The sequence below is a fragment of the Corvus brachyrhynchos genome, unplaced genomic scaffold, assembly GCF_000691975.1.
Source record: "Corvus brachyrhynchos isolate BGI_N302 unplaced genomic scaffold, ASM69197v1 scaffold60, whole genome shotgun sequence".
Classification (NCBI taxonomy): Eukaryota; Metazoa; Chordata; class Aves; order Passeriformes; family Corvidae; genus Corvus; species Corvus brachyrhynchos.
The window spans coordinates 1,700,981-1,713,034 of record NW_008236767.1 but is presented as its reverse complement, the minus strand read 5'-3'; the positions used below and the strand labels follow the sequence as shown (position 1 = coordinate 1,713,034).

The 12,054-nt window shown below is 41.5% G+C and overlaps 1 long non-coding RNA gene across 1 annotated transcript in view; it reads left to right on the top strand.

Annotated features, from left to right (window-relative positions):
- Window positions 1-7,003: 7,003 nt before the first annotated feature.
- Window positions 7,004-12,054, top strand: part of LOC108444980 — a 13,675-nt gene continuing 8,624 nt past the window's right edge. The window contains exon 1 of the long non-coding RNA XR_001859704.1: window positions 7,004-8,094. This is a non-coding gene — a long non-coding RNA (uncharacterized LOC108444980). The remainder of the gene's footprint in view (window positions 8,095-12,054) is intronic.

The following is a 12,054-nucleotide window of genomic DNA, read 5'->3' as shown; positions in this document are numbered from 1 at the left end:
GTCAGGGAGATGCTGTGTGGCTGAACAGCCTCCCTTCTGTCCTTGTGACTGCACCGAGCCCTGGCACTACAGAAATACCATACTGCACTGCCAGGTTCACCTTGCAGAGTAAACAACACTGGGATCACACAAAAGCAACTGCACAGAAAGGAATACAGGGACAAAGGCTGCCTGAATAGGCAGGATGCAGAAAGGCACAAAATGAGTCAGAAGGGACAAATTGTAATGACAAGTCTGAAAGGATGCTAGAAATGGGGGAAGGCCAAAGGAAGGTCTGCTGCTTAGTGGAGAACGAGAAAAAAAGGAGGTGACATCAAGATTGACACATTCAGTGGTTTTCAGTCACAATCAAGGTGCTGGTACCCAGAAACTTAACATGCTTCATTTTAACAGGTGTGCAGAAAAGTCCAAAATCAAGGACAGAAAACCTTTTAGACATTTAAAGAATGTAGATACATTGAAGTAATCCTGGCCCACTGAGCTCTACTCTGGCAAATTTAAAGCACTGTAGTGGTCTTAAAAGCACTAACAATAATCTTTGACAGCTGCTAGAAGAAATATCTCAGTGGATAAATGTAGTACCTGTCATTAAAAAGGAGAAAATTAAGAAAATTGTGACTTTCAGGGGAGTCAAGCTAGGACTGTCACTAAGGAACATTTTAAAGCAAATACAGTTTGTTCCTAAACATGCAGAATACAGTCAGGCAACAAAGACTTTTGACAAATAAATCCTGTTAAATAGATCTAGGCCCTTCTTTAGGACAAAGAGCATACTGCCATAAGCACCTGCCCCTATTGCTGCTGGTGGCATGATGTCTCTGGGAGGCATGCAGGAGGGTGCCATGCTTTCCCCTTCTGTTCTGAGAAGTTTTTACCCACAAAATACTTAATGCCTGCACAAGTTCCCTCCTTTCTGTGGGTGCGGGATTTACTGGGCAAGTGCTACAAAGATCCTGCATACAGTTGAATCCCTCCCTAGCCTTTGACTGTGTCTGGGGGAAGGTGGTCAGTTAAAACCCTGCCATGTGTTGTTAGCAGAAGATAATTTGCTGCCTGCATAGGTGAGGCAGATTCCTGGCATTTCCAGGATACAGGCTGCACAATCTAACTGCAAGGATACCGTTCATAAACTGTGTACACTGGGCATCCCTGACCCAGCTGCTGATGTATGGCAAGCATCAGATGTGAGTAAGGCTTTTTAAAAGCTTTTGATGTAGTCCTGCATGACGTTGTTGTGCTGAACAAAAAAAAAAGGAAAAAAAAAAGAAAAGAGGCCAGGCTAAAATCACTCTGCAGTCTGGTAGGTGCACAAGTGGTTGAAATACCACTTGTTCAGAGTAATTATCAATGATTCACTGTCAAACCAGGGGAACACTGTAAGTGAGGTCCCACAAGGGTCTGTCTGGGGTCAGTTTTACTCAGTGCCTTCATTAATGACTTGGATGAGAGTAATGATTTGTATAGAGAGTAAAATTTGTGGATGACATTGAGATGGAAGGCTTTGTGAGCACTTTGGCGAACAGGATTAGAATTTAAAACAATCTTGCTACACTGGTGAAATGCTCTGAAATCAATAAGATCAAACTCAATAAAGAATGTAAAGGACTGCTCTTAGAGGGGAGAAGTCAAATGCAGAGGTGTGAAATGGAGAATAGCTGGCCAGGCAGTGGTACTGGAGGCAAGGCTCTGGGTCCTGCAGTCAATCATGAACTGAGGATGAGTCAACAGTATAATGCTGCTGAGAAAACATTCGCCCCCAGAATGACTTCACTGTCCCATGAGCTGAACTAAACGTAATTTTGGTGAATATAAGGATAATTAGTCTGTGCTACTCAGCACTAATTATTCAGGTTGCGTGCCCCGTTTGGAATACTATAAGAAAACATATAAAGCAAAATTAACTAGAGAAGAGGAAGAGGAATGATGAAATTTATTTAATCTAGGAAAAAAGGAAAATAAGAGATGACCTGGTAGCATTCTTCACCTGTGTAAAAGATTCGCAGAGAAAAATCGTCTCCATGCCAACAAAAAGATGAGAATTGATTTGCAGCAAGAGAGATGTATGTTAGATCATCATTTTCTCAGTATATCTCAGGATTTGAAGAAGTTTCTTAAAGAATTGCCATTGTCAAAGTTTTAGAAGAACAAGACAGACAAACTTCAGTCATGAATGTGCTACAGAGTTGACTCTTCCTCAGCGGAGATAGGACGTTTGTGTTTCTTCCAACCTTATGTATCTGTGATATTCACAGAATGCTTTAAATCACTAGAGATAACATGATTCTTAATAACCTAATGCTGCAATTCAGTATTAAAGTGTGTAGTCAATACAATAAAGTGTGAGTCAATTAATTTCTGAACTTTTACAGAACCAAAAAGCTGATATACCATAATATTTTGTTATGGCACAGCTCCTTCCACTAAAGGGCTCAGTCCTAAGAATCTTCATAAATGTCTTTGTACAAGTATCTTATCTTTACTCTAGAAAAAAAAGAGGCTACTCACATCAGTATAAAATTGAAGGATTGAGCTTCTTTGTGTATTACAGATGTGCACAGCACACCTTTATCAACCTGGTGATGTGTGTGTCATTGGCTTTTTTTCACTTCTATTTGTGGACTGAGCCCATGTAAAACTAAACCTTGATCCAATTCCAGGTGTGAAAGGAAGTGCTGTGAACCCCTGCTGTTGCACATGTGCAGTGTGTGCTGGCTGCTGCCATGCAGCGCGCGAGCTGGGCCCACGGGATGGGTGGGCAGCTCGCCCTCGTGTGCCCTGCTCTGCTCAGGCTGCAGCAGCTGAGGATCTGACCTGCAGCCTCTCTGGAGTACTGTTTTGCTGCTCTGATAATAGCATCATGAAAGGACCCAATTTATTTTTGCCTTGTACACTCTGTTCTAGCATTTTGTATCCTCTTCTCTTCCCAGAATCCTTGATTTGAGAGTACAGGAAATGCTGTAAAATCAAGCAAGATGCCATGAAATGCTGCTTATTCATTCACTGGTTGGTTTATCTTTTTTTCTATTACCAGCTCTTTGGGCTTTGGAGACCAGGTAAGTGTACCAAGAGACATTTGGGGTCTCTGGAGACTGCTGTAGAGATTTGAGATTCCCAGTTTGTTATGCAGAGTATTGGGCAAGTCTGTCAGGTCAGCAAGAAGCCTTCTTCTTACCCTAAGTTTAATTTTTACCCTTTATGCTCTCCTGGGAATGTTTCAGATGAGAAAGAGCTGGGAAGCTTTCTTGAGGGTAAGTAAAGGAAATGAGAGAAAGGCTTTAATTTAGGGACAGAAACTGAGAGCTGCAAGGTCAATTCTCCTTTGAGGCAGTTTGGGCCATGGCTAGGTGCCTGGCTGAGGGGTCACTCTAGGGTTAGGATTAAGGGTTTAGGTTCCAGGTTCTGTCAGGGGAAAACACAGAACTACCTCCTCTAAAGGAGCAACTGGTCAGGGACTGTGCCAGTTTGATTTGAAATTCAGGTTAGGACAAGAGGAGAAGAGGAGGAGCAGAGTGATAATGGATGTGGGGCAGGCAGCTACCAAAGGAAGCTGAGGTCTGCAAAAGGAATTCTCCACTAAGGAATTAATTGTCTGGGGTACAGCTAATTTTGACCCTAAGGTGCTCTGGGAAGGCTGCAGCTGGCCTTTGGAACAGGAGGTGTAGCAGAACCCAGCTTTTTTGGACAAAGCTGACTGGGAAGATGTAGTAATTTGAGAGTGGCTGGAAAGAGCCCAGAGCTCAGGCTGGAGTTTCTCCTGGCCTTGTGCAGCGGGGTTGAGACTGGGTAAGGTGGCCACAAGGGCTTTGTGAAGGAGGAACAACCAGTCCCTTCTGAGCAGAATCCTGTAGTTGGCTCCACAGGGTACTCTGCAGAAACCTGGGCTCTGTTCCACACCCGTTCTCTAACCCTGACAGCAGAAGCTGGCAGAGTGAGTTGTGAGAAGACAAACAAGGCCCTTTTGGAGCCCAGATCTCATCTTGGCTTCCTCTCCTCACACCCCCACAGCAAACCACCCTAATCCATTCTGCAGCCCGAGGGTGGTACCTTGAGGCTGCCTTCAACCCTGTCTCTGCCTATTTGGTCTCCTGCTTCCCTTCCTTCACCTTGACCTTCTTTCTTACTGTAGTCTCAAAAGTCAAGTCTGGCTAAGTGCAGGTGGTAAGTGCTGGTCTAGATGTGCGTATCCAGTCTTCTGATAACCCTTCCAACCCTTATGTCCACTACAACCATATAGTACCTAAGAGAAAAGTCATCTGATCTTCAACTCTGTAAAAGGAAGAGAACAGCAGCAAGGTGTGGGAGTCTAGTAGCAACAACTGTTTGGCTTTGGAGAGCAGTTGGCTCAGTCACTAACAAAGTGGATTTAATTTTATGAAGAGATTTCTTTTGCTGGAGACACAGAACTGTTCACTGGGGGAACGACTGGATAGTTACATCTGCTCAGAGAAGTGGTTAGAGTATTCCCCATCCAATGCTAGTGCCAGGTGTGTGGTATTGGTACGTAGTGGAAAGAAGGCTCTATTTCCTCAATTTTCTCTAACAAATTGCATTAAGATTACAACAGAATGGGGTGAACATTCAGTACCTCACAAAGCTAAGGTCAGCTGAAGTGCACAGCATTTTATATTTTCTCTTGTGAAAACAGAGACAGAAACAGAAAAATGGAGCTCCAGGGGTTGAGTATCATTAATGTCTGGCAGCAGAAGGAACAAGCTGATTAACAAGGAGGTTAACAACTAATCACACAGGAGCTGGTTAATGTTATTACCCCAGAGAATATCCCCCCAGCCTCATCAGCTTTGGCTGAGAGCAGCAATCGCAGCCTCTCCGCCTTCGTACTGAGGGGCACTGAGCCCACACCTCTTCTGGCTACAGACGAGAACTGGTCTCTGGGTGCATCTCAAAAAGCAACTTTTTCATGGATAATACTGTTGACTTTAGTCATAACACAGACAATAGAGACTCCATCATCTTGCTGTACATGGAAGAAAAGTCATAGGATTTCTTCACTTCCCTGATTTATGGAGGAAACAGGAAAACCCTGATTTATTAAAACAAAGTAACTATTTCTCCAAAATAAAGAACTGTAGAACTTCACTCAGCCAAGTGTTTCTCAAGCTACAAGAACACAAAGAAGTAGGAAGAGACTATAAATCAAATAAATTATTTTTTATATCTCTTCTGTAGCTATATCTGTGCCTTCCATCTGCAAGACTCTCCTGTTCAGCTATTCACTTTGCAGAACAGATACATCTGAAAATCTGGCTAAATTGAAAAATGTTAGACTTCTGTTTAAAAAATTCTCATAAAATCCCTACTTTTTGAATTACCCAGCAACCACATCAAATATTGAATATAAAGTGTATTTGTTTTGTTGAACTCTGTACCAGTCCAGTGACAAATTATGGTTAATATAATTATTTTTCTTTTGTTCTATGGGGAAGAATTTCCCCTCAAAGACAGATTTTGCTCAGATTGTAATTTGGGCCAGAAATCTGTGTAACGTTCAACTGTCAGTAATAGACCACTTTTCTGAGAACTGAACAGAAATGACAAAGTACAAAATCAAGTCAAATAATAATTACACTTTATTGAATTAGTGAAAACTAATTAAATAGAATATTTGATAGTAGGGGAGCAGGATGAGAAGAAAATACACAAAATTTTTCTTCCTTGGTAGCAACACTTTAACCTTTTTGTATCTTTTGGCAGGCAGAGAGATCTGTAATGGATAGGACAAGAGAGTTCCCTGTGTTCTTTCCTCGCACTTTCCCCTTTGTATTTTTACAGATCAACATATTTACTTCCATTCCCTCTTTTTTCTTTTCTTTTCAAATGACATTTTTCTTTTCAGTGTAAATTTTACACCTTAAATTTTGGACTTTTGCCCAATGAACTCCCCTTGAAATGTGTCACCTTGAAGCTCTTCATCCACTGCCAACTCTCAACTCTCCCTTGCTAGATTGCCCAGTTTTCCAAGTCCTAGATCCCTCTAGGAATTCCAAGACCCCTCTATCCTTTCTTTGCAGTTCTTGTAAAGTTCATTAGTGGGAAAGCAGGGAGAAATATACACGTGGCTAGATTGCATCCAAAGCCAGCTTCTCTCTGGAATGACAACAGCCGGGTTTATACAGTGCTGGGGCCAAGCAAACAAACTTTGCTAGAATCTTGCTGCACACAAGTGTTCATGCCTTGAACTACCACTGGCTGCCAGGCTCATTGGTTCTGCTGGAGAGCCATATAAGGATGATTATCCATGTTCTAGAGCTGAGCTGGCTTCTTTCACTGGCTGTGGGAGCTAGTACATTATTATGGAAAAATGAGAAATGAAGGAGGTGTTGCCTAGACATCTGAGTTGAGCCTGCTATCATGAAAGTTAGATTTGGAAGCAGCAGTATTACCTCCATTGTTATCAGCCAAAGATGGGGTTGGATTCTTCTGTTTTTCTGAAGTTTCCTAACCCCACAGATCTGGGTGATGAGGAGTAGGCAGCCTAAGTGTAGATGTCAAAGGTTTATGTACAGTATCAGTAGTTTCTAGATTGTTAAAAGTCTTACCCTGTGGTATCTCTGTACCCAGATATCATCTTGGTGTTTGTGCATCTGATGCCTTAAGAGGCCTCCTAGACACAGAGACTGGACAGGAGTAAAAGAATAAAATAGGTATTTATTTGAAAGGCCTTCAAAGGTACCCCCTGGGAGCCACAGGCTATTGCCAAAAATGGACCCCAAGATGGACGAGAGGTCATGAGTTCGTCACACTTTTATAAGTTTGGTTCATTTACATATTGGTTCATTTGGTTCATTCTCCAATTAAAGCTTCAGTTCAATGATGTAATTTCCCCTCTGCTGGCCCCCCTTAGAGGCTCTTTGGATTATACTTTTTGGGCCTAGGATGTTCTGGGTGACCTTGGAGAGCAAGCTTGGAGAGGCTTTGTTATGTCTACCTAGCACAAGTGAGCAGAAATTAGCAAGCTACAAGAAACCTCAGAGTTACACTCTAAGCAGTACAGAATCAGGAAAATATAAAAGTTAAAATCTAGGCATCACATCAGTGAGATCATTTACAGGAAAATCTTCCTTGAACTTGTCCTAGCACCTGTTCTGGCCATGTAATTGTGTTAAAAGCAGGTCCCAAAGTATGATCAGAAGCTAGTATCAGCAAAAAACTTGATAAACAGCAATAATAGAAAGAAAAAACATATATAAGATGAAAAACTGTCCACCAACATGTGCATACTTCAGAAACAATAAAAAATACATTTAATTTCAGCCCTCAAGTATTCACACAATGCTAAACCATAATTATTCTGTGCACTGTTTACAGTGAAGAGAAGTGGAGAGAAATAGAGGGACAACCCCATTTAGTGATAAGGGAGTGTGTAGCTGTGAATAAACTGTGCTGACAGTCTTCTAGCTAGATCAGGATTCATTTTCCTGAACAGTTTTGGGACAGAATAAATAAGTGAGGCTGTGTACTACAGGGACTGTTATCTCTTGTGTAAAGAAGACACCATGGACACTTAACACCATGCAACAGGAGAAAGATATCTTCAAATATTGATATAATTATGTGTTCTCTACCTCCAGAGGTGTTGATTCCCTAAGCCATGAGTTCATACATGACTGGTAACAAGCTTTGTAGCGATGCCATGATCTGTGGTGTGTCAGCTAGGAGACACTGACACCAATGAGAATTCTGCTGTTACCAGTCCCAGTGATGATATGAAAGTTAAATCCCAGGTTTTTTAGCTACTGTTTAAGCCTGTTTGCTAAAAGTTATAAAACAACCCTGGTATTTTTATGTCTCATGGAGACATAGTGCTTGAGATACCAGAACTGTGGTGCACAGCTTTGCCTCTCCTGGAAGAGTGTTGTTACCACCAGCAGTGGCAGTATGTTATTTACAAAGCCCAGCTTTTTTGTGAACTCCTGTATTATTCACAGATCCGTGGCAGCCCTGGTCCAGCGGCAGCGAGTCACAGAGGACATGCGTGTTGTGTTTCATAGTGAAAGTGTGGCCGAGCTGGAGCTGGACATCCTCTGTGGTGCATCAGCTGAACTGCTCTGAAGGAGGGAGATTATACACAACAGGGTAAGACTTCACAGTTCGTCAGTTTAATCCTAAAGCAGATGGATTTTAAAGACTTGAGGACTAATTGTCTTAAGTTTTGGTTCCAAGAGAAATCATGCAAGGCCCTAGGTACTTAGCAGCTGGGAATTGAAGTGCCACAGCTGCAGGATGAAAGGCGCTGAAGTAGGACAACTCACTGATGGCTTCAGATTTGTTCTAGAAGTTTTGAAGGGATAACTTTGTTTGCACAGACTGCATGCCAGATCAGGTATTTACTGTCCTCTTAAGCACTGGTACTGGATGAGGAATAACTTAGAGAAGCAGTATAAAGTGTCATCAGTGTGAATCATGTGTTGGGTGCTCCAGCCAACTGGGCAGAAATGTAATTTCCTCCCTGATACCGATCGGCTTTCTTTTCTCATGTGCTGTAGTAGCCCAATATTAATAACACAGCACGGGAGCCTCACAAGACAGCAAACAGATTGAGTAACCTTAACAAATGAGTACACAACCCACCAGAAATCACAGCAGAGTTTGGGTATAGTAGTTTCAATACTCTGATGTGATAAAATAAGGCTGAGACTTTGTGTCAGCTGATCAACTGACATAAATTATATTATATATTATGTGATATATTATATAATATGTAATATTATTATATATTTATTATAATTATTTCAGCTTCATTTAGCCTTTTCACTGTTACCAGTTCTAGAACCATAGGGATAATTGTATCTTAAGAAAACAAGTAAACTTCTCCATGTTTGACAAACTGAGATCTCTGTTGAAATGAAAGTCCTTTTCAAATCAATCACATTTCTAAACATGAGGTGGTGGCTGATAACATGCTTACAAAAAGCCTTTTAAAGTTGTCTGGCAGATCTAGCCCCAACTCATTCAACTATAAGAAAGCAAATGGGCTGCAAAGAAAACCCACTCAAAAAATTTCCCAGCAGGAACTTTGGTTACTACCCAGTGTGAGTTACAAATTAGGTAATAGGAAAAGCAAAGAAATAGCAGGCTTTAATAACGTTAGGCTTAAGTTAGTATTAGTCCACTTCTTACTGGAATCACAAAACCTTAGCACAGCTTACTCAGATAAGTTGAGCTACATGAGAACATAGGTTTCAGAACGTTGTTTAAGTCACATTGTTCTGTGATCTCTCTCTAAAAATTATAACTCTCAGGGTCTTCAGCAGGCTGACAAAGGTAAGGTACTTTTTAAAGGATCAGAACTCGAATAGACTAGCAAAACTGATTTAAAGACTGACCTGCTTAAATATGAATGTTAATTCTTGGGTATAAGTAGACTGCATTTAGCGTTCCTTACCACCTCCAAAGCTTTTATAATAAAATAAACACTGCTGACTTAAATCATGAATATCCAAGAGTGACAGACTTGGCAGGAAAGGCAGACCTCACTGAAAGCTATGAGAATCTTCTTGTGCATGCACAGCTTTTCAGGGATTTGTCCAGTTTATGCATTAATGCACTGTATCATTTTGGTCATGCTTGCTTGCTCCTACACACCTCCTCCCCTAAATGAAGGCAGTGTGCTGCTACTGCTGCATCTTTCAGAGACCACAGAACTTGCAGGCAGAGCTGAGCCACAGTCTCTTTGCAGATGACTCTCTTCACCAGGACACCACTACTTCTGTGTTGGAAGCTCCCACCAGGGAGCAGAGCTAGCAAAGGGGCTCCTCAGACTCACCCAGGCAAAGGCATCTGCGTGCAGCTGGTTTGAAACTGGACTGTGCTAACCTTGGAGATTTTACGCCAGAACAGATTGAGCAGTGCTCACTTATTTGACTGCACCTGGTGACGAGCTGGATGGGACCCTTGTGCCAGTGGGTGGTTACAAGTAGGGACCCACAGTAACATCTTCAGGTGACAAAGCTGGGGCCAGAAGAGTGCCACTGCCAGTGCTCTCAGCCTAGGGGTGGTGACTCTGTGTCTATGCACTCACCTACCATGTAAAAGTACATGCTTAAATCAATTTCAGTTTCCTGTTCTTCAGTGTTCTGAGCCTTCCTATCAGCTATTATTTTAAACAACTGTAAGTGCAGTAAACAGCTGGCAAAAGCTTTCTAGGGTTTGTACCACATTCATCAGATTAACCACTTTTAAACTGTTTCCTTTAAAGTAAAGCACCAGCTATTATATTGCCTTGATTTAAGGCAGCAAGACTGAGCCCTTGGGTAAATAAGGGTGGTTTAGTACTTTACTACTTTGAGAAACAGGCCGCAATACCTGGTGGTTTGCTGAGTTGGCATTATTGGCATGAATGTATATATGATCATGTCACCTGAGTGACATGGACACAACGGGATGGAGGTGAGCAACTTTAGCCATGTACTCTGGGTTTATAGCAGAGCAGCTCAGATAATGCCAGCAGAGAGATGGATCCCACAAATTCTTCCTCCATGTGGCCTGCTTTTCTGTCCCAATACAGCCTCTTTGGGCAATACTGGACATGCTTTTGAATACTCTGGAGTGATTAATCCCACCAAATTTTGACTGTCTGACACTTTAACCCAGCAAAGATTTTAGCAAAGGGTTGCCATTTTAATGGAGAACAAAATATAGTTATCAACCACAACATCTACTGAGATATAGGGAGAAATAACAAGACCATTAACCACTTCATTCACACAGAAGAATATTTAGAAGCTCCCCCAAAGTAATTTGATGGCTCCTTTGTACCCTTTTTTCCTGCAGTATGATCTTTCTGTCTTTTAAGACTGGAATAGATTTGCTGTCCTGGATAAAAACTTCTGCCCCATGTCTTCCTAGTATACAAGTTTAGTACAATACAAACCTTGGCTTTGTGCAGTCCTGGCACCTATATAGAGGATATCTTTTCTAATGGATGTCTTTTCCTAATGTAGTTGTCTCTACAATATTGTCTGTATGATGATAATAAAAGCAATTAGCTGGCCTTAAGCTTCATGGGTGACTACCTGATGAGGGGAAATTTTGGAATTAAAAAAACTCCACGGGTTAATTTCACACTCAGGATTTCTCCACATGAGAGGCTTTCCAGTGAAATGAGATGCTTCTCTTAACTGCTTCACATTATCTTCTCTGGAATAAGTAGAGATAAAGAAGCACTAGACTTTTATCTTGCTGTAAGTCATTGTTTTGTTGTGGTGGTGATTTCTTTGCAAGTATTCCCTCAGTGCTGTGAGTTAGAACTTGGTGTTCCTTGGGTCTGATGTGGGACACAGGGCATTTTGGGATTGTATCACTGGAATTAGAAGCATATTTTGTGATTGGTCACTGTAAATCTACATTTTCTGTGTCCTCTAACATAAGTGTAAAAGTACCATGATTTGTCTTTTGCCACAAGAGCTCATTGCTGTCTGACTGTTGATTTGTGGCTCAGGACAAAAAGGTGATTGATGTGGATAGATACAGGACATAATTCTCCCAGGTACCCTACTCCTGAGCAGCAGCATCTTCCAGTTTATCTGTACTGGACGTTGCCAAATCAAAGGTCTGGAAGGGACCTCAGAGTCTTGACTCAAGCCTTCTAGAGCCCTGCACTAGGGAAAACTCCAGGGCAGCAGAGTAAGGAAGCAAAAAGTAGGAACTGTTAATTATCTCTGAAAAACTTCACATTGAATATGGCTCTTGCCAACACCAGGGAATGCAAGAATAGAAATACTTTTGTGGTAGATCAGGTCAAAGGTCTGGCTAGCTCAACACTGTGTATCTAAGATGTTGAAAAAGGCCTTATATGGAATTTCTCCTCCAATGGAGACAGTATGCAGACTACCTTTTAAAATTACATCAATAGGTCTATTTTTCATTAACTTTGTCATTCCTTTTTAATACTGTTTAATTTTTTTCACCTGCCGAATATCCTTTGCCATTAAGGTTCATCATTCAGTTCTGAATGGAAAAAAAACCCCTTTCATTTTCTTCATTAGAAATTAGAGCTCTGAAGCCCTTTGACTATTGAATTGGTAAAAATAGGGA